At 44.6% G+C, this 23,497-nt stretch overlaps 1 protein-coding gene across 9 annotated transcripts in view; it reads left to right on the plus strand.

Moving 5' to 3' along the window:
- The first annotated feature begins 4,502 nt into the window (after positions 1 to 4,502).
- LOC132394179 (zinc finger protein 239-like) overlaps positions 4,503 to 23,497 on the plus strand; it is a 37,685-nt gene continuing 18,690 nt past the window's right edge. For 8 of the 9 annotated variants that reach the window (XM_059970023.1, XM_059970067.1, XM_059970074.1 and 5 more), the window contains exons 1-2: positions 4,503 to 4,550; positions 10,648 to 10,815. The gene's annotated coding sequence lies outside the window, so the exon portion shown is untranslated. The remainder of the gene's footprint in view (positions 4,551 to 10,647; positions 10,816 to 23,497) is intronic. The other variant, XM_059970032.1, reaches the window with a different exon arrangement.

Genomic DNA, 23,497 nt, shown 5'->3' on the forward strand with positions numbered 1-23,497 from the left:
CACCCACAAAGGCACACCAGCTCTTCGCCGCAGACACAATTTAAAGATGGTGATCACACAGCTTCCACAGAAATCAATCCCGGACGAGCACCTCACAATGTAACCCCCTGGGTTGCCTCAGGCTCGCTCAGCTCGTTCTCGTCTAGGGGGAGCAGCCTTCGGCCCCGCCAAACTGGGTAATCAGCTGGTGTTGATGCTGTGTGATGTCCCCGCCTCGCCCAAAAACAGTACACCATATGTGATTAAGTGAGTACAATTTATAAAGGTTGCTATATCTAAGTGATTAATAATGGTACAGTACATAGAAGAGAAAAAATAAAGAAAAGGCGCCAAACTTATCAAAGTCCAAACCACTTCGTGCACAACCGTTGGAGCTCAATTACTGAAGTCTCCTGGCCACCATTCGATCCCCTCCGAACTCCTCAACTTGTAGCTCAGGACCCTCCGAGTGGTCAACCAAGCACATCTAGCTTCATCCCCCCTCCTCGGAGTACCTCCTGGCCTCGGTCCCCCGCTTAGGGTCCGTTCCTCGCCCATTTTACAGCATTGTGTCCTCTCTCTCTCACCCCCTCGCGCCGATCTGCCCAAAAGCCCGTCAACAAAAGCTTACAGACTCAGAAGAAAGAACATTAATCCCCATTTGGTTTACAAAGGAATACTATTCTCGTTATCAGTAAATTTTAACCCAAACAAGCTTCCAGCACTCTCTCGCAACAAAGGAGCATTCCTGCTAGTTAGCAAAACAAAGAAGCCCTTTTCATTACATACACAGTAACAAAGAGAAAAAGAAATCCCCTTTACACTAGCAAGAGATAGAAAAGGCGTGTCAGAAAGGCAATGTCGTGACAATCGTTGGGGATTTTAAGAAGTAAGTGGATTGGGAAAACTAGGTCAGTACTGGACATCAAGAGAGAGAATTTGTAGAATGTCTAAAGGATGGCTTTTTAGAACTGTTCGTTGTTGAGCCCTCTAGGAGATTGGCTGTGCTGGATTGGGTGTTGTGCAATGATCCGGAGGTGATAAGGGATCTTAAGGTTAAGCAACTCTTAGAGAACAGTGATCACAATATGATTGAGTTCACATTGGAATCTGAGAGGGAAAAAATAAATGTGTCACTATTTCAGTGGAACAAAGGAAATTTCAATGGTAAAAGAGGGGAACTGGCCAAAGTTGACTGGAAAGGAACATTTTCAGGAAGGACAGCCGTGCGACAATGGCTGGAGTTTCTGTGAAAAATGAGAGAAGTGCAAGACAGATCTTTTTCCAAATAAGAAATTTTCAAAGGGAAGGACACTACCGTAGATGACCAGTGAAGTCACAGCCGATGTAAAAGCAAAAGCCAGAGCTGGTGGGAAGATAGAGAATTGGAGAGCTTTTAAAACCTTGCAGAACAAATCTAGGAAGGTCATTTGGAAGGAAAAGATGAATCTTGAGAGGAAGCTGGCGACCTATACCAAAAAATATATTAAAGCTGTTTTAAGTATTTAAACAGTAAAAGAGAGTCAAGGGTAGAAATAGGACCAGTACAAAATAACGCTGGAAATATTGTAATGAGAGATGCAGAGATGGCAGTGAAACTGAATGAGTAGCTTGCATCAGTCGTCACAGTGGAAGACATATGCAGTATATCAGACATTCAAGAGTGTCAGGGAAGTGAAGTTTGTGCAGTGAAGATTACGACTGAGTAGTTGCTCGGGAAGCTTAATGGTCTGAGTGTGGATACATCTCCTGGACCTGATGGAATGCACCCTTGGGTTCTGAAGGAAGTAACTAGAGTGATTTCGGAGGCGTTAACGATGATCTTTCAAGAATGGATAAATTCTGGGACTGTACAGGATGACTGGAAAATTGGAAATGTTACCCCACTATTTAAGAAGGGTAGGTGGCAGCAAAAAGGAAACTATAGACGTGTCAGTGGTTGGGAAGTTGTTGGAATCGATTGTTAGGGATGAGATTACGGAATACCTGAGACACATGACAAGATATGCCAAAGCCACATGGATTCCTGAAAGGAAATTCCTGCCTGAATAACCTACTGCAAAGGGAGTGACATCTAGAGTCTGGGTGGGTCCAGGCAGAAAATGGCACAGACTAGATGGGCCTAAATCCCTGTTTCTGTGTTGCAAGAGATTGAATTAATTTGTGCGTCCTACACAAGTCCACTTCCCAGGAATACTTAAATCAGTCCAACGAAATGTTCTGAAAAAAACCCTGCAAATACAAGAAACGATGAACAGGTGAAGAATATCTAAGGAGAGGAACAAAGTTAATGCTTCAGCTCCAACACCCTGTGTCCGAATGGCTTCAAACAATTCCTGATCTGATTTCAGGTCTCCAGCATCTTGAGTGTTTTTTTTAAATTTCCAGCCGCTCACAGACAGATGACAGTTTGTGGGAATTTCCAAACACGGTGAAGGATACTGGAGGCAGGAGATGTCCACAAAAGCCCCCAACTTCCCTCGGATGGAAATGGAAATAAATCAAAAAGCGGGACGTTTACTTCGCTCTGACGGCTGGTCGTCACGGGAGCGGGAGACGACTAAGTGGGGGTAACGCCCTCTCGGCTGGTCGGTCTCCGCTACTGGGTGTGACAAGTGATTGATATCGCTTCGCACCAATGGCAATAGCGCAGCTTGCGAATTCTCTGTTTACAGCAGAGGGAGGGGCTGGTCACGCTCAGCCGTTAAACCGAGCACAGCAGCGCGTGGGTGACGTAAGACACCGTGCACGTGAGGGCAGATCCCGGTGTGGGGAACCCCTGTGTGACGTCACCTGTGGGGGAGCACTCATATTTAACAACACCTTAATGGACGTTTCTTATGATTTCAGTGGGAGAACAACATCAATCACGGGTTTTATCACTGAATCCAGTGTTGTGAGATGTAAAGTGCCCTGTTATGCGTTTGGCTGTGCCGTGTTGTTGGTGGAGTCGCAGGGTGGTGTTTATCTCGATTCGGGTCACAACACCAGAATTGCCAGCGGGGTCCACGCACAGTCAACAGAAAACCTCTCGACCCTGCAGTCTTTGTCTCCTGGTAAACTCATCACCCTGACAATGGGGACTATAGATACCCCTTGCTCTGAAAGTCAGGGAATCATTCAGACAGCTGACTCGCCAAAACACAAGGAAATCTGCAGATGCTGGAAATTCAAGCAGCAGACACAAAATGCTGGTGGCACGAAGCAGGCCATGCAGCATCTATTGGAAGAAGCACAGTCCACGTTTCGGATCCTGACGGAGCATCTCGGACTGAAAAGTCGATTGATGCTGCCTGGCCTGCTGCGTTCCACCAGCATTTTGTGTGATTCGCCCAGATTCGTTTAGACGGATTTGATGAGGAGTTCGGGGTGTCATAGTGAAAGGGCCGGACGGCCGAACTCTCTCCGTTGTCCAAACATCTTTCCAGGTGAGGTGACACTTCAGTTGTGAATCTTTCGGGGTCGCCCGTTGTGTCCGCTGCTCCCGATGCGGCCGCCTCGACACTGATGGCACCAGCTCCTCCGCAGTTGTGCGGGGTAGCGTTGTATTTTTTTGGGGGGGGGCGGTCGATGTTATTTTTCCCTTTTCTGTGGGAGGGGTGGGTTTTAGGGTTTGATGATCGGGATGCCGTTCCCTTTTATGCGAGGTGGGGATGGGGTGGGAGTTTGATTTTTCTCTTGGGTCGACTTCCATGCTCTTTCTTTGTTTCGTGACTCTCTGGAAAAGGAAAAAAAAAACAACCTCGGAGTTGTTTATGGATACCTGCTTTGGTAATAAATTAACCTTTGATATATCCGCTCCGAGCGGGACTTCCCAGTGTCCAAACACTTTCATTCCGATTCCCATTCCCGTTCCGACGTCTCAACCCATCGCTTCCTCTTGTGCCAAAATGAGGTCACCCTCAGGGTCCAAATCAGTACCTTATATTCAGTCTGAGTAAACCGCTCTCCAACCTGATGGCATGAATATGGATTTGTCCTTCCGGAGAACAAATTTCCCCTTCCCACTCCCACTCTTCCTCTCTGATTTTCACGTCCTCTCACCCACTTATCACTTCTCCTTGGGTCCACTGCTCCATCCCTTTCTCCTATTCTCCACTCTCCTCTACTATTAGATGCTATTTTCTTCTGCGCTTGAGCTTTCCCACCTACCTGGCTTCACCTATCACCTTCCAGCGAGACATTTCCTCGCCTGCCCAGATTTTATTCAGATATTTCCCCCATTCCATCTCAGTCCTGAAGGAGGGCTCAACTGGAAACGCCGACTGTTGACTCTTTTCGATAGATGCTGCCCGGCAGTTCTGCCAGTATTTTGTTTGTGTTGCTCTGGATTTCCAGCATCTGCAGATTTTGTCGCGTTTGTGATTTGCCTCTCATGTAAATCCCTCCCGCCTCCGACCACTAGTGGCGATGTGCAGACCTCCGGCCGCTTGTGTCGCTATACAGACCTCCGGCCACTGGCGGCGATGTGCAGACCTCCGGCCACCGGTGGTGCTGCCGCGAACCTCTCCTGCTAAGTGCATGCGCGGTGTCGATTGCAGCTGCCACGACGTTTCTCCAGTGCGGTCCTGGTGAGTCAGGGGCTTGATCCCGGGGTTGTTTAAATCTGGGTCGGTTGCATTGGGAAAGGGTAGGGCCCGAGCTGTGCCGAACAGCTGGAGCAGGGGAGCAGTGCCAATTGTTTAGCTTGCGGAGCTGCACGAGCGGTGATTGATAAGTTCGTGGCCCAAGTTGGAAGGCCTAAAGTTACAGAGCTCTCGTTACATGCACGTGCAGTTCAAAGCTTTGATTATGCAGAAAGTTTGAAGGTAATAACTTTTGTGATATTTCTGTTTCAGATAATTGAAAATTGCCAGGTTTTGTAAAATTGACTCCTTCCACCTTAGGCCACGATCTTATCAATCGACCGTCGTATGTCACGCAATTTGTGTGCCTGCTCAATTCATGTGCTGGGCAACTTCCTTGCCCCATTCATGTAATGAGCAGGTACACAAATTGGATGTGAATGAATAGGGCTTCTTATAATGTCAAGCACTAAACCAAGATGAAAGAAATATATGATTTCCAGATATACAGCGATAATTAAGACATTAACCAGATTATAGCCTATCAGTACATTTCAGTGTTCTGTATAACCGGTGAAATTACATATATAATAATTTAATAATATGACAAAGTATTGCACGGTTGCACTTAATTAATTATCATAAAATATAATTATCAAGCAAGTAAAATAATGTTGTTTGCTTAGAAGCTATAGGGTTATTAATGGGAAAAAAATTACTTTTGTATTCCACGGACCATGGCCCACCACATGTGTAGCCTTACAACTGAATTAGAGCAGCCAGCAGGGCCTGCAGCGCTTAGCAGTGCTTCTAAGCAGGTATAAAAATGACAAATAAAGCAATTAAGGTTTTTTAACACTTTTAGACAATAAAAATGGAACCAAGCAATCAAGTATGAAGAAAGAACATCTAATGAACTATTGCTAAAGCCTTAGCAAATGTGCCTCATACCATTTCTCTCGCAGAAATGGTTGGACAGGAAGTGTACCTGTGAGTCTCGATACTCACAATATCCTCATACGTTGGTTATTACATGGTTAGACCTATATAGATTCTGTTTAGTCTTTAAATATATAAAAAGTTAAAGAAGTTTGAATCATTACATACATTATTATTGTATCTATACAAATAAAAAATATCATACTTTTGAAGTAACAAATGTTCACTGGAGGAGAGCAACCATTTGGGATGTTTGGAAATGCATATTATCTTGTTCATTGCCTCACTAAATTACTCTTTTTCTTATCAACACAAAGAGAAAAAGAGCCTCTTTCCAGTCAACTACAGTTGGTGGAGCGAGGCCAAGGGGTTAATCAGCTATTAATGACAGTTGAAATGAGTTAAAACTAGTTTATAGCCTAGATATTTTTTTTTCGTTTGGCTTGTAAAAAAAGCTAAATTTATCTAGGTATAGAAGAGGATTTGGATCATTACCTTCTGTCGGGACACTGGGGAATTGTGGAAACTCTGTGGTGATTTATTTTGAACTTGTAGTCCTTTAACATCTTTGGACTATTTTTACTGTGCCCATGGTCTGGTTTTTTTTTTAATCAATTATGCTGTTGTTTCCACTGTTGTAACTATGTGGTTTTGTGCAGTTCTTGTAGCTTTAGTTTTTGGTCTTGTTTTGTCTGGTGGATTTGGTGCTCCTTTCTAGGGACGTGCTAAGACGGTAGCACAATATCAATATGCAGTAGCCTCTCCAGATTGGGGATTGCCAAGCATTATGTAGATTTTCTGGTGTAGTCTGTTTTGGCTTTTGTGATACCATTCTGGAGGAACGTTGTCTCATTTTTATCTGCATTGCATTTGTGATTTCTAAATGACAATAAACTGAATCTGAATCTGAATCTGAAAATCAGGCTGAAGGTAAGTGAGCAGTGAATTTTTCTTTCATTATTTTTGAGTTTTAAACTTACGTTTTGATGTTCATTCCTTGCTTAATATAGCTCCTTCCTGGAATCCAATGGTACCCATTGGAAAGAGCAGAAAAATACTCACGCTAGTGTACAGGTATTTCCAAGCTTCTTAGGACAATGGGTCGAGCGAGAAGGAATTTCACAAATACCTAAATAAAAAACCATCACAGCTCCAGGATTTCACCGAAAATGATCAAATATCCTAATGTTATTAGTGGTATTTTCCCCACCAGCCAACACCCCCTCTCCCCAACCCCTGCTTCTGTAAAATTCCCTCTATTTAATATGCGGCCGCTGTTAACTTCCCTGCTTGTTTATTTTGACATTTTTTTTACAGAGGTGCCGGAGTGGCGCTCCGGTGAGCTCCCGCAGCACTGCACCCCTGAATGTATGAGATAGTACACTGTAAAACCATTAATAGTGTTGATGAGCAGAGTGTTCAAGCTCATTGCTCCCTGAAAGAGACTGCACAGATTGATTGGGTGGTTAAGAAGGCAAATCTCTTCTTTTTTCTTTTTCTTTTTCAATCTTTTTATTGAATTTCATATATATAAAAAAAAACATAACATAATAATGAATAGGTATAAGTGCAATAGACTTGAAATTAAATTAATAATAAGATAACAATATCCTATTAAAATATCAACAGGAAAACATAGTACATTAATCAATCAAGCCTATATTAATTATATATGAAAAAAATAAGAATAATCATCAAAAGAAAAAAAAATTAAAAATACAAGAAAAAAATATATATTGAAGGCACATGTCATGGTACTCTTTATCAGTTGAAGCATTGAATTCAAAAGTTGGGAAGTTGAGTTGCAGCTATGTTAAACTAGTTAGACCACACCTGGAGTGTCTCATACAGTTCTGGTTGCCCCCCCATTCTCGGAATGGTGTCAGGTGATTTGGGGAGGGTGCAGAAGCGGTTTACTGGGATACTGCCTGGATTAGAGGGAATAAGCTATAATGAGAAGTTGGATAAGCTCATGCTGTTTTCTCCAGAGCGGCACAGGCTGACATGAGACTGGATGACAGTTTATAAGATTACAGGAGGAATAGATAGAGTGGACAGATGATATATTATTCTTGGGGGTTGAAATCTCTAATACATTTAAGGTGAGGGAAGATGTGAGGGGCAAGTTTGTTTATTTCCACAGAGTTTTGGGTAGCTGGAATCTCTGGTTGGGGTGGGAGACTTCACTGGTCACGTGATCCCGTTTGCCCTTCCCATTTAACCGCAGCTGGGCAGCATCTACATGCCTGTTTCCGAGGCCCTGCCCTCCAGACGATGTAACAATCTCTGCGCATGCTCACAGTCTCTGGGTGGACAGGGTTTTCCTTTCCGCTCTGCTGCAGTGAATTGACTGCGGGATCGGGAAAGATTCTCGCCTCCTGGGTCAGGGGGCCAGGGGTCGGGTTCACTGTCTGCAGGACGAAGATATCTCTTTCCTATCGGTGAGTATTGAGACCAGTCCCAAGCAGGGAGGTCTGATGTTGGCCATGAGCCGTGAACTGAGGGCTAATTACTCATTTAGTACCCAGTTATCTGGGCTTGTCAAAAATGTGTAGACTTCACTTAATCTGCATTGAACGATATAAACCAGGAGCCCAGGCTGTCTATTTCTGCAGAATTGAAATGGGAGGCCTGTCAACAGGTCACGTGAGGCTGTGTACCGCAAATCTGCCCAGCCTTCCGCTTTGTGACGCCAGATTACATGGTGTGTGTGGACAGTCCCCGGATGGGTGGTGATGCTTCCTCCATGTTGTGTTGGGGAAATCTGAAGTTGGCCACTGAGTCCCATTAACTTCCCCAACGCTTCCTGAGGCTCCTTGCCTTTGTGCTTGAGCTTTATGGCTGGTGTGTCTTCTGGACTGGGGAAGGTGAGAAAGGAGAATGTCCCAGGTTGTGGGGATCTTTGATTTCACTGCCTGCTTTACCGAGGGACTGGGAAGTGTAGGGGGGGAGAATGGTTTCTGCGTTGTGTTGATCTGTATCCAAAGATCTCTGCCGTTCCTCACAGTCATGGGCAGAGCAGTTACCATGCAAAGGCGCGAATTGTCCGGATGGGAAACTCTCTGAGGTGTGTTGATAAAAATATGTGTCAAAGTATATATGGCATAGTTCTTACTGTTTTCTCTAACTTTGTCATTTTAGGGTATTTTGTGCAGTAGTATGAACAATTAATCCAGTATCTGCATATTGCTGGAGGACCATCAGTAATTGTCCTTGATCCCTTCTCCTACCTGGTTCCATCTGCTCATCCCTGCCCATCTTGTTCTACCTCTGTCCAGTCTCCTAACCCCACCTCCCTCCCCCACCTCACTTCAGTGATGTACATCAACTATTTTGGTCAACCTCAGTCCATCCTGTATTCCACCACCTGAAAGTTCTCTATCAGCAATCTTCCTTCTAACCTTTGTCCTCCTTGTGAAGTGTCCTTTTGCATCTTTAGCCTCGCTGTGTTATTTCCAGGATCGGTTTTTGTTAGCTGGAATGCCAGAGGATCATCAGGTACCAGTTCTGTTGTGCTTTGGTGTGGAGGTGCTAGATTTTGAACAGTGACTGGCTGACACACTACTGCAATTTACTGTCAGCAAAGAGTACTGGGAGAGTTGGTGCTTGGGCTATAATCCTGTGATCTACATTCTAGGCAAATGGAACTGTTGGTATTTTAGCTTTGACTTTGTTTAGTTCTTTTACCGATGGGGCTGGATGGTCGTCCTTCTGCAATGAAGCAGAAATTTCGAGCAGCTGGATGTTGGTTGTGGGGAAATCCCGGATAGCACTACCCAGTGTGAGAAGTGGAGACGATATGTGAGACTCTCAGGGTTGTTTAGTGGCAGATTCAGCTGTGTGACTCTGTGAGGTTGGGTCTTGGGATATCACAGTTTTAGCTCCAAGTAAAATGGACCTGGGGATCAAGCTGCCCAGGTTTATGGGATGTTGAGCGAATATTCCAGGTCTGGGATCAGATCTTTGTTTCTGGAGTTCCTTTGGGAGCAATGGCTGTCAGTCTGAGGAGAGAATGAGTTTGTATTCCATCCCTCACAGGGAGAGGCTCTGAGTAAATGGGCTGTTCTGTTGTTTAGAACCGTGGAAGTAAACCCGTGAGTTTGGTGTTCAAACTGTGTTTGGAAATCCCCCCTCACTGTCATTCGGCGGAAATCAGGCAGAATCTCAAGTTGCTGCAAATCTGGACTAACATCTGAAAAAGTTTGAGGTCATTCTGACGAAACATTATTAAACTGAATTGTAAAGTTTGTTCCTCTCCCCACAGCTGTTCCTTACCTGCTGAGTATTTCTGGTAATTCCAGTTTCTTTTTATTACATTCACCCTGCAATGGATTAAATTTCCTGAAATGGACCTATTTTAACCTGGAAATGTAAATGGCTCATTCTGTGTAAAGAAACCACAACTTTTCCCTGTAAATTATCCTGGTATCAATTTGTCTGTTATTCCTGGAAATGTGTTCAGTATAGTTGTTGTTAATGAGGTTTACAAGAATAATCTCAGGAATGATCAGTGTTATGTACAAGGAGCATTTGATGGTTCTGGACCTGTGCTCAATGGAGTTCAGAGGGACGATGGGGTTGTGGGGAGATGTACGGTTAAGTAAACCTACTGAACGCTGAAAAGCCTGGATACAGTGGCTATGGAGAGGATGTTTCCATTAGTCAGGGAGTCTGTGATCTGCCAGCACAGTCTCAGAATAAAAATGCTTCCCTTTAAAACTGAGATGAGAAAAAATTTTTGGCCAAAAGATGTCTGATCTGTGGAATTTGTTGCTGCAGAGATTGGTTGAGCTGCCATTTGGGTATGTTTATGACAGAGATTAATATACTCATGATTGCTAAGTAGCTTCAGGGTTACAGGTGGAAGGCAGGGATATGGTTCTGGAATAAAAATCAACCATGGTTGAGTGGTGGGGCAGACCAGATGAATCGAATCACCTAATTCTATTCGTGTGTCTTATGTCTTACCATGACTGAATGATGGCTCCTTCTTATCCCATATCGTTTTGTGACCTGTGAAGGGCAATAAAAGATTGTTCACTGAGATCATTATATTTGCCTTCAATGTATAAATGTCAGTGAATTTTGTTCTTAGTAACATTAAACAGAAATGTTTATTTCTCCATTTTATTGTTCATGTGCTTCATTCTCTTTCTTGTTAAAGTTAGGCCTGCTGTGAGAGATTTATTGGAGGAAAAATCCCAACTGGAAGCAAACCACGACTGTAGACAAGGGACTAGCACCAAGTGAACTAGCCCGAGGACTGAGAGCATCAACTTGAGAGAACCCATCTGAATCGGAGATTCCAGTGATTCAGTGGGGAGAAAGTTTGGTGAGTCTCATTTACTCAAACTCTGGTCCTTTAGACATTAGGTACCTGTAGAAAGGAAGAGGAAATAGTTGGAGTGAGACTGAATGTGCCCAGAAGAACCAGTTATGCCTCTGTCAGACCCAGTTGCAATCACTCCAGGTCTGGTGATGTGCTTCCAGCAGCCCAGCCAATTAAAACCACTCCCATTCTGTGGAAGTCAAATCCGGATAACGTCACTGAGAGACCGTATAAGTACAAACTCTTTATTCCAAACACTCGGGGCTTACTCAGTTAGTCGCTAATCCACTAACTGACTAACAATTCCCGTTACACTACAGATATATCCGTCCAGATACCCCCCACACAAGACAGGCTGGAGTCAAAGTTATTTACTACATGATAGCCCCTAAAGAGAAATTGCAAAATAGTCTTAATGGCTTACACACAGAGAACAGACTGAAGCTGTCCTATCTCTACACGTGAGTGCACAAGGAGATAAGCATCCTGAAATCATAGCTGGCTACGCTCAAGAAGAAATATGACTCAGCATGGCTTAGCACATCAGTTGATCATCAACAGTTCCTTTCAGAAAAACGGGCTGCGATTTTTTAACAAGATGTTAACCCTTTTAAATACTTTATCATTCCCTCCTTTTGATCATTACATTTTCAACAAAGCAGTAACTTTGTACGGAGAAAGCACCTGACTACAGCATTGACTTATCAGTGGATAGAAACAGCGTATATCAGTAATTATTACAATGATAGGTACAAATATTAGGCCATAATGGAATATCATGCCCCACATATCACTGAACACACCTTTGAAGAATACCATTTCGATCCTTCGGTGCACCCGTGTAAATCCTGCCCTATTTTCTCGATGCTGTCGATCTCCTGGGCAGTGTGCTTGGAGAGGGATGTAATGTTAGTAGACTCATCGGGGATATAGGTGTAGCATTCTGTCTCAATAATAGCACAGGTTCCCCCTTTCTCAGCTAGGATAATATCTAAAGCCATACGATTCTGTAGGACTGTTTGCCGGATTGCAATCATTTCAGTGAATATTTCTGTTACTTGGGCCTGTGTTTCCATCAGGGCCCCTGCAGTATTGTGACCAGCCCTCAAGTGCTGTAGCCAAATTAATTACCTCTCGTGAATTCCTGGCTACTCCATAGGAGAGAAAAGTGATCATCCAAAATTGCTCAGTCTCAGTTATTCCTCTCCGCTGCTGGGCACCTGCAAGTATGGCCGGGATGCATGTTTCTCAGTACAGGAGGTTCCATTTGGTGGGGGCCTGAGATACAATCCCTCAAAACACTGACAGCCACAGTCACCTCTGACTGGACCACAGTTCCTGACCTCACTTCCCCGAGAAAGCCCAGGCTGAGAGTTCCTCTCTCTGGTTGAGTGGGATTACTGACATTGGAATCATAGTTATACCATGCTGTGCAATTTCAGCAGGCCCCTAGTTCTACCTGTTTGGCATAGGTGTGACAGAGGGACAGAAAGGTGTTAACATGGAGACTGCCGGATGCTGGGGTGACCCTCTCAGAGTCATAAACACGAACACCACAATCAACCAATACATTTTCCTTTAGTCCGAGTGAGTCGTTCTACTCAGTTCCTTCAGTAGCATGTTTGCAGTCTGTTCGATGTATCCACGGAGATTGCCCCTTCAGTTTCACAGTTGTGGGAGTGGTCAGTAACACCTGATATGGTCCTCTCCACCGAGGTCCAAGTTTCCCTCGATCCCAGTTCTGATCAGGACAAAATGCCCAGGTTCTATGGTGGGATAGTCACTCCTCTCTGTGGGGTAGTTCTCTTCCTTGTGAGTCTGTCGTACCTGTGAATGTAATGCTTGGCGAATTTTGGTTAGTTGGCATTTATGTTTCCCCATCTCTTCCCCTGAGGTATGCATAACCAATTTTGCTGGTAGACTTTCTGGGAGCAAGGTGTCCTCATGCGCCGTCCATAAATTATTTCAACAGGTGACAACCCAGTTTTCCCCTGTGGGGCAATCCTCATGTGGAATAGGGCTAATGGGAGGACCTTCAACCAAGGGAGTCCAGTCTTTGCAGTTAGTTTGGCCAATTTACTCTTCAGAGGGCCAATGGCTCTTTCCACTATGCCAGCAGCCCGTGGGTCTTGTACATGGTGGGATAGTTGCTTGATAGCTAGCTTGTGACATACCCCTTCATTTAGTTTCGCCACAAAGTGTGGGCCCTTGTCAGAGCTCAGCATCTCTGGCAGGCCGTACCTGGGAATAATTTCCCATAATAATACCTTCATAACAGTCATAGCAGGATTATTGGTAGTTGGAATAGCTTCAATCTGTCTACTAAACACATCTGTAATAACTAAGCAGTATCTGTAGCGATATACACTAGGCAATTCAATGAAATCAACATGTAGACACGATAAAGGTTCACCGGTCAATGAAGTCATACGCAGTGTGCAGGGTACAGGTTACCAACCATTCCCTTCTTTCCCAGGTGTGTGCAATTATGTATATAATCGACCAATATTGGTAAAAACCATGTTGGAACATAATCCTGTCATGCTGGGGTGATCCAAAAACCTAGGTCAGGTCTTTCTGGCACCTCATCTGGGACCACAGTTTGCACTCCTCCTCAGAGGTGTCCCCATGAAAAGTACGTACCTCTCGCATGCCTGGCAAACCCATTCTGCTTAAGTCACAGAAGGTTGCTTGACGGGAACCCGAGGGGACGACAGCTACCGAGGATTGTGCTGCAGTTTTCGCTATCTTATCTGCTAAAGCATTGCCTTTAGTGACCCGGCTGGACATGCGGGTGTGGGCCGCACATTTAATAATAGCCAAATCTTGAGGTAGCTGTAGAGCGGTGAGGAAAATGTTTACAAAGGTGGCATTACTAAGGGGGTGGCCAGGGGAACTCAGGAATCCTCATGTTCCCAGAGAGCCCCGTAGTCATATACAATTCCAAATGCATAAGGGGAGTATGTGTACGCGCTTGCTCTTTTGTCTGTTGCTAGGATACAGGCATGAGTCAGAGCAAACAGCTCAGCTGTCTGGGCGAAGACGGCTGCTTCAAAGGAGGCCTGTTCAATTACTTCACTGTCCGTCACTATCGCATAGCCAGAATATCGTTTTCCTGCTGGATCCACAAAAGAGCTTCCGTCCTCATAAAACGTTACCTCGGGCTTGAGGGGTTATTGCGGAATGGATGGGAGTCTGTCCTCCTTCCACAGTGATCCAGATGGGAGGGGCAGTTGATGCGGCCGACCTCGTGGTCTGAAATTGCCCAGAGATGGGGTACAAAGTCGTGGGTTCAGTCAATATTAAAGGAATGTCTTTCCAGATGTCCCGTCTTCCAGTATTGGAGATGAATCCAGGGCAAACCCTAGCGGTGGTTTGGGGAACCACCAGTCCTGTCTATCGCCAAAGGAAAAACGGAACTTTGGCCAGAAATGCACTGCCCTCTCTTCCTTTAACCTCTCCGATTACCGTGACTAGGAACTTCTGTCCCTTGAGGGGTGCATAATATTGGCTTTCCTCAGTTGAGCTCCCCAGAGGGTCATAGCACAGAGTCACATGATGGTCGCCTGCTGGCAGAAGGGGTGCAAATGCAGTGGAGTCCGGCTTAAGTGCCCACCAGTGGGGGTTGGAAACTGGGGAAGCTGTCAGTTGTTCGCTAGACCCAGGGTGGTATCCTTGTCCGTGCTTAGAAACTCGAGTTCCAACGGACAGAGCAAGTCTCTCCCTGCTAGACTACACTCCCAACTGGTGGTGACTCTAAATGAAACCTCAAACTGGGTTCCCCTGGAATTCCCCCTGCAGTGGCTAGGTACGTGAATACATATGTTCCGTGCCTTTGAACCCAGACAGAGTAATTGTAGTGTCTGATAGCTGAAATCCCTTTTCCGATACTATTTCCTGATCGAGAGTTGTTGTGGTTGCCCCCACATCAATCATAAATGGAATTGGAATTCCAGCAACTTGCAATTTTGCATGTTGAGGGGCACTTCCTGAGGGGTGGTACTCATGGTCGGAAACTTCCTTGCTTGTCAATTTCTAAACGGGTTGTTGTCCCTACCTTTCCCTTGGTAGGTTTTTGTTCCCATTTCTGATCCCCAGATATAGCCCGCTTGCATCCTTCATCCCACTGAACATATTCACCTTTAATATTAGTTCTGTTTGGGCTTGATCGGGATTCGAAAGCTGGGTCCCAATAATTTGTCAAAGCTCGTCGCATTCGATTTCGGTCATTGTCAGGCCAGTCCATATTATTTGTTTTAATCATGTTGGCTAACTTAGTTGGTAAGCATTGGAGCAGTAAGGCATTAAACTGGGGGGACTGATTCCCATAATTAAAGGCTTGGTCTCCTGTGAAAGTGCCGTAGCAGGCCACAAATCGCACCCAATAGTCTGGTCCTGATTCCCCAGGCTTAGGTTTGCATTCAAGTACTTCAGTGATGTTAACAGGTTGCTGGAGAGCTCTTTCCAAGGCTTGAATAATCTGGTCTGTCTGTTCATTCACATTATGGTTTCCTACCTGTAACTCCTGATAGGTTTGGAATCTCAATTCTACCTTCCATTTCCACCCATCATCAGCTGAGAGAATCATGCAGCAGAGACCAAATAAATATTGCGGGGTCACATTAAACATTTGTATTGTACTGCGGACACACTGAGCAAACTGTGCTGGTTTTTCTTTTCTATCTGGGGCCTGATTCGTGATCATTATCATTTCCTGAGGCTTCCAGGGTGCATACACGGGAATCACTGAGGGCTGTCCATCCTCCTGCTCGTGGACTGGGCAGCATTTGGGTGGGCAATTGTCTTTGTGTAACCATTAACTCTGGGGTTTTATTGGACTCTGCCCTCCCTGTGTCGGAATAATCCTCAGTATTCCCTTTCTGGATATCAGGGTATAGGGACCTCCCCTTCCCTGTGTTGCTGTTTTACCATAGCAGCCACCGTATCTGAGTACTGGGAGGATTGGGGTTCAGGAACATTCGGTGCATTTGGCCCTGGTAAGGTGGGGGAGGGAGGTAGGGTGGGTACCCACTCCTCATCACGGTCACTGTCCTCAAACAGGGTCGGTATGCCAGACATGATTTTGGGATCCCTTGTTTCCCTATCAGTTCGAACTTCAGACTGGCGTTCCTGCCCTTCTCTCCTATCTGGACCAGCCTTGGTTTGCTTACGTTGTTTTTCCTGCTCTCTTTTTCGGCGCCCATCCTTCCATTCACGCTCCGCTTTTAGCATCTCTCAACCTTTGGTGTTCCTTCTGCAGTACATACCTCTGTCCCTTTGTCACATGCATTATTCCTCCAACTTGCTAATAATATACTGTTCTACTTTACATCTGCCTTTTCCTTCCATTCCTGTTTCAACAAGTTCCACTTCTTTCCACAGTTCTTTTTCCATATCAAATTTACTGCTTGTTCTCATCAGGTATATCCCAGGTCCACCCCCCCCCCCCCACCCCACCAGTGGGCACATTTTGTTCCCCAATTTCTTATTCAGCGCTGCACTCAACATTCACAAACTTTTTTCCTTGTCTAGAAAACTCTGACACACATTGTGTCAGGCTGCTCCTGGCCCACTTGTTTCAATCGTCTGCAATTGACCCCTGTTCTCTAAGTAATTTACCCAGCACAAAGCCTCCTGCTGAATTAACAATCAGGTAAATTTACCTGTCTGGCACATCCTGCTAAATTGATAAATTTACCTGGTACCACCTCCTGCCCACTTAGTAAAATTTACCGGGTCCACCTCCTGCCTACTTATGAAAATTTTGCCTACCTTATTCGAGTCTACCAACAGATTCTTTCCTGATCCTGTCAAGGTATGTGATCAGCTTTGGGCAAGGGATCATACCTCCAAAGGAACTAACGGAAAGTGACAAAACATAAAATACCTCTTGGGTGCCCGGTCGTTCTCTGCAGTCCCCAGAGTGGTCTGGCCTCTTACTCAGCCCTTCTGCTTGGCACTGCCTGTGTTGGGATCCTCTTCATGATGCCAAATGCTGAAGTTGAATCTGAATAAAACTTGGGAGACCAGCTTCTTATCATCACCATAATTTATTGTGCATTCTCCTGCAGTAGTTTGAGAGGTAGTTGTCAGAGGTAAGGCACATAAGCACTGCCACCTTACGACAGTGACCTGACTGACTTAGTCAGGTTACAACCATGTATTTATAAATAGAAAGCCCCATACATTATTATTGCAAGATGTTATTTGAACTGGTATGCCCACCAAAATCTGTTGGTGCAAAACTTAATTACTGAGATAAGGAAAAGGGAAAGGAAGATTGCATCTCGAATTTTTTCCGGTTAGCAAATGACTGCCTCCCATACCATTCTGATGTATCTGAAATTCGCATACGAGGCAAGTTACAGCAGTGGTTTGTCATTGCCTTCTGCCGGCTAAGTTTTATTTTCTAAAAGTTTACAAGCTCTTAACCCCGCCCGGATGGAAAGTGTGCTGGGGGGAGCCAGTTGGATTTGAAGTTCGGAACCTCCGCTCCACAGTCCAGCACCGATGCCACTATGCCATCAGCCGGCTCTTCTTAGATAGGAGAATTTGCCAAATCAAGGTTTTAATTAGGATGATGGATGTACTGTCCAGTCCTTTTCAGTTATTCCCTTTGCAAGGCCCTGACTTAATTATAAACAGATAGATGTTTATTCTTGGCCTTATCAGCGAGTCCTCCTCCCTTTACTCAAATGAGGATACAATATATAATGTTATCAACAGATGAGGGTACAATATATAATATTACCAGCTCTCAGTGTGTAATGAGCCTGTCTTAGCTAACCGCTGAAGACAGAGCTTACTTCAGTTCAAAAATTCCTATTCAGTCCCAATTATTCTTTTAGCGAGAGGTCACATAGGTTCAAGATTTTTTATATATCCTCAATTCCTGAGAGGGTTCAGAGGAAATATTTATGTTCAATACAGAAAATGGTGTTACCTGTGTGTACTGTGGCGATGCAAATGTGCTGGAGAATTTGAAAGTGGGAGGCAGTGGAGTGATAATTGGAAATCTGATTTTTTAAAGCATCATTTAGCAAGCAAACCACATATAGACATTGGTGGTCAGGAAATCCTTCATTACCTGTTACAGGCCTGCAACATAGTTTGTGTGAGAGTGCAGATGAACTCGATCCAACCCAGAGTTCTTATCGATAGTGATTTGCCAGCTGTTAAAATGAATATCTCTCTATATAAAATTCACTGTGCACATATTGTCACTGGGTAAAAAAATTCACAGTACAAGACTGGTCATTACAAATTAGGGGTGACATTTGTGGGAAGGTGGGGAGACCTTCAGTGTCCCTGATGCCCTCACCTACAAGATGTGCATCCAGCTGCAGCTTGTAACCCTGCACTTTAAGGAGTTGGAACTTGAAATGGATGAACTTCGGATCATTCAGGAGCTGGAAGGGGTGGTAGATATGACATGAAGAGAGCTGAGTTATACCCAGGGTACAGGACACAGGAAACTGGGTAAGAGTCAGGAAGGGGAATGAGTTTAAATAGACATCACAGAGTACTCTTCTTGCTATCCTGCACAACAGCAGCTGGACCCCTTTGGAAACTGTTGGGGGGATTGCCTGGCAGAGGAAAGTCAAAGAGATGATAGGGGATTCATTAGTTAGGGGAGCAGAACAAGAGGGGACTAATATCTTAGTGGTAAGGCTTGCTAGTGTTAGTGTGGGGGAAGAGGGTGATGTGGTTAAAATAAGTTGTAGGGGGAATGGGAGTCAGAATGACAGAACAGATAGTGCAGAGGACGAATTGAATTGAGGAGTAGAAATCGTCATGTTACGTCTCCATCTAAATGTGCAATGTGTAATTTATCATAATTTATAATAACTAGTTTGTACATAGGACAGTCAGTATAACATAGAAATGCAATTGTATCAGCATAACGTAATCAGTCTGATAGACTGGTGAAAGATGATGTCCCGGAGACTATTGGTCCTTTTGCTGTGCTACGGTTTCCTGGATGGTAGCAGCAGGAACAGTTTGAGGTTGTGGTGAATTTGGTCTCCAATATCCTTTGGGCCCTTTTTACACACCTGTCTCTGTAAATGTCCTGAGCAGTGGAAAGTTCACATCTACGGATGCACTGTGCTGTCTGCACCACTCCCTTCAGGTTCCTGCGACTAAGTGAAGTACAGTTCCCATACCAGGCAGTGTTGCAGCCGGTCAGGATGCTCTTAATTGTGTCCCTGCAAAAGTTCTTAGGATTTGGGGCCCCATCCCAAACTTCTTCAACCATTTGAGGTGAAAGAAGTGCTGCTGTGCTCCTTTCACAACACAGCCGGTATGTACAGACCACGTGAGATCCTCGGTAATGTTTATCCCGAGGAACTTAAAGCTGTTCACCCTCTCAACCCCAGATCCATTGATGTCAATAGAGATTAGCCTGTCTCCATTCCCCATGTCATCCACAATCAGCTCCTTTGTTTTTGCGACATTGTTTTCTTGACACCAGATAGATGTTGTTCAGACCTCAGACAAAGTCAACAATCAAATGGCTGAGCATGGTGCAATGAATGTATATCACAACGCAAGAAGCATGGTAGGAAAGCCTGATGAGCTCAGGACAGGAATTATGATATTGTAGCCACTATTAGGACTTGGTTGCACCCAACAGCCTGAGGGATATGGAGGATCAAATTTGTAGAGAGATCGCAGACCATTAGAACAGGCAATAATACCAATGGAGAGAGTCAAACTGAACCAGGCCACAGATTGGAGATGGCAGAAATGCACCATTCTTATCGAGACAGGAAGAGCATCAGAGAGTTTGATGGTCATTCCAGATACCAGCACTGTGCCCAGTTAGAAGGTAATTACTCTCCAACTTGTGTTGAACTTCACTGTAACAGTGTGATGCCAGATCACGCCTTGACAACTCAAGTGATCTCATCTGAAATGTTGTCCTACACACATTTGATGGATTTTGTAAATCTGATGGATTTTCCATCGAAGAGGGGTGGCGTGGCTTTAATGGTAAGAAATGATATTAAATCATTAGAAAGAGTTGACATAGGATCGGAAGGTAAGGAATCTTTATGGGTTGAGCTAAGAAATCGCAGGGGTAAAAGGACCCTGATGGCAGTTATCTACAGGCCTCCAAAAAGCTGCAGTGATGTGGACTACAAATTACAACAGGAAATAGAAAAGGCTTGCCAGAAGGGCAGAGTTATGGTAATTGTGGGGGATTTTAACATGTAAGTGGATTGGCAAAATCAGGTCGGCACTGGATCTCAACAGAGAGAATTTGTAGAATGTCTAGAAGATAGCTTTTTAGAACGCTTGTTGTTCAGCCCTCTAGGGGATCGGCTGTACTGGATTGGGTATTGTGTAATGAACCAGAGGTGATTAGAGAGATGGAGGTGAAGGAACCCTTAGGAGGCAGTGATCACAACATGACTGAGTTCATTGTGAAATTTGAGAAAGAGAAGCTGAAATCCGATGTGTTGGTATTTCAGTGGAGTAAACAAAATTATAGTAGCATGAGAGAGGAACTGGCCGAGGTTGACTGGAAAAGGACACTATCAGGTGTTACGTATCCCGTAACTGGATGACTCACCAGCAAAGATAGAGAGTTCCGTTGGAGTCTGATGACACTATTTTCAAATGGTTTTATTCATAAAGGGGGCACAAAATTAAGGTTAAAACAAACATTCAGAACATATACATCGGCAAAACTCAATCTAAAGCGTGGGTATAGCAATAATCATCATTAAGAAATAATCTCGACTGTTGTCTAGGGATAATATAATGTCCGTTGGAAATATAAAAGTCACTCAGAAGTCTGCAGGCTTCAGTCTTTTTGGGGAATCGCTGGGTTTCACGTGTTTCAGAGAGAGTGAGGAGAAACAGGAAAAACTTGCCTGGGTCTTTGACGAAGCAACACCGTTGAATCAGGGGAGCGTTGTTTCCCTGTTATTAGTTCAAAGTCCTTCTCGGTGTTATCAGCCACCCGCTCCCCAGGCAGAGAAGTTACGGAGCGCACGTGGCTTTTGACTGGCTTCCAGCTATCACGGGAGCGTTGAGCGATCGAGTCCTTCTGGTGTATCTCTCTGGAGTACCGCCTTCTGCAGTCCCCTTTTATCTTGACTTGCAGAGTTGTAGATGTCCATCAAAGTAGGGTGATGCAATCCCCACCCCCACATTGCCCGAGGGTGTCCATATCCGTGGTAGCTGTCACGTAGCAGGGTCATGCCCTCAGCACAGGTGTCTCTAAGAGCCCTGACCAAAACCATTACATTGTCCCTCATTTGCCTGGGTCCGAGACCCGAATTAATAGTGCTCTTGCGATTCTCCGGAAGGAGGGGGCTGCTCCCGCTCCTTCGGCCCCTCAGAGCTGTGGTACATTCATAACACAGGAAGGACAGCAGAGCACCAGTGGCTGGAGTTTATGCAAGAAGTGAGGAAGGTGCAAAACCGATAAATTCCAAAGAAGAAGAAATTTTTGAATGGGGAAAAAGGATGCATCTGTGGCTGACAAGAGAAGTCAAAACCAAAGTAAAAGCAAAGCAGGGGGCACACAAGGAAGCAAAACTTAGTGGGAAGACAGAGGATTGGGAAGTTTTTAAAAGCTTACAAAAGGAAACTAAGAAGGTCATTAAAAGGGAAAAGATGAACTATGAAAGGAAGGTAGCAAATAATATCAAAGAGAATACTACTTTTTTAAGTATATAAACAGTAAAATACAGGTGAGAGTAGATATAGGACCGGTAGAAAGTGATGCTGGAGAAATTGTAATGGGAGATAAGGAGATGGCGGAGGAACTGAACGAGTATTTTGCATCAGTTTTCACTGAGGAATACATCAGCAATATATTGGACATTCAAGGGTGTCAGGGAAGAGAAATATGCACAGTCACAATTACAACAGAGAAAGTACTTGGGTAGCTGAAGAGTCTAAAGGTAGATAAGTCTCCTAGACCAGATGGAATGCACCCTCATGTTCTGAGGGTAGTAGCAGTGGAGATTGTGGAGGCATGGCCAATGACCTTTCAAAGTCAATACATTTGGGCCTGGTTTTGGAGGTCTGGAAGATTGCAAATGTCACTCCGCTATTTAAGAAAGGGGGCAAGGAAGCAAAAAGGACATTATAGACCTGTTAGCTTGACATCGGTGCTTGGGAAGTTGTCGGAGTCAGTTGTCAAGGATGAGGTTACGGAGTACCTGGAGGTATATGACAAGATAGGCAGAACTCAGCATGGTTTCCTTAAAGGAAAATCCTGCCTGACAAACCTATTGCAATTTGAGGAAATTACAAGTAGGGTAGACAAGGGAGATGCAGTGGATGTTGTGTATTTGGATCTTCAGAAGGCCTTTGACAAGGTGCCGCACATGGTATTATGAGAAAGTTACATACGTGGATAGAGCATTGGTTGATTGGCAGGAAACAGACAGTGGGAATAAGGAGATCCCATTCTGGTTGGCTGCCGGTGACCAGTGGTGTTCCACCGGGGTCCGTGTTGGGGCCGCTTCTTTTTACGTTGTATATCAACGATTTGGATTATGGAATAGATGGCTTTGTGGCTAAGTGTGCTGATAATACAAAGATAGGTGGAGGGGCCAGTAGTGTTGTGGAAACATGGTCTGCAGAGAAACTTGGACGGATTGGGAGAATGGGCAAAAGAGTGGCAGATGAAATACAATATCAGAAAGTGTATGGTCATGCATTTTGGTAGAAGAAATAAACGGGCAGACTATTATATAAATGGGGAGAGAATTCAAAGTTCTGAGATGCAACGGGACTGGGGAGTCCTCGTGCAGGATACCCTTAAGGTTACCCTCCAGGTTGAGTCGGTGGTGAAGAAGAGGAATGCAATATTGGCATTCATTTCTAGAGGAATACAGCATTGGAGCAGGGATGTGATGTTGAGGCTCTATAAGGGACTGGTAAGACCTCACTTGGAATACTGTGTGCAGTAATTTAAGAAAGGATGTGCTGACATTGGAGAGGGTTCGGAGCAGATTTACTAGAATGATTCTGGGAATGAGAGGGTTAACATATGAGGAAAGTTTGACCACTCTTGGACTGTTTTTGGAGTTTAGAAGAATGAGGGGGAACCTCATAGAAGCATTTCAAATGTTGCAGGGCATGGACAAAGTGTATGTGGCAAAGTTGTTTCCCATGGTGGGGGAGTCTAGCATGAGAGGACATGACTTGAGGATTGCAGGTCGCCCATTCAGAACAGAGAAGAGAAAAAACATTTTTAGCCAGAGGGTGGTAAATCTATGGAATTTGTTGCCACAGGTGTCAGTGGAGGCCAAGTCTTTAGGTGTATTTAAGTCTGAGATTGATAGGTATCTGAGTAGTCAGGGCATCAAAGGTTATGGTGAGAAGGCGGGGGAATGGGACTAAAAGGGAGATTGGATCAGCTCACGATGAAATGGCGGAACAGACTCGATGGGCCGAATGGCCAACTTCTGCTCCTTTGTCTTATGGTCTTTTTACAGGTTACAAATGTCTATGGAAATCTCAAACACAACATGTCAGTTTTGCTGTCTCTGTCCAGATATTTAAGAAGTGGAGCAAGGATTTCACTTGATCATCCTTCCTGCTCAGACTGTGGGGAAGGATTCACTTGATCATCTGAACGACTGGCATGCCCGTCATTTTACACGGCAGGGAACCCATTCATCTGCACAGACAGTGGGAAAGTATTCAGTCGGTGATT

Source organism: Hypanus sabinus, chromosome 1, assembly GCF_030144855.1.
Source record: "Hypanus sabinus isolate sHypSab1 chromosome 1, sHypSab1.hap1, whole genome shotgun sequence".
Lineage (NCBI taxonomy): Eukaryota > Metazoa > Chordata > Chondrichthyes > Myliobatiformes > Dasyatidae > Hypanus > Hypanus sabinus.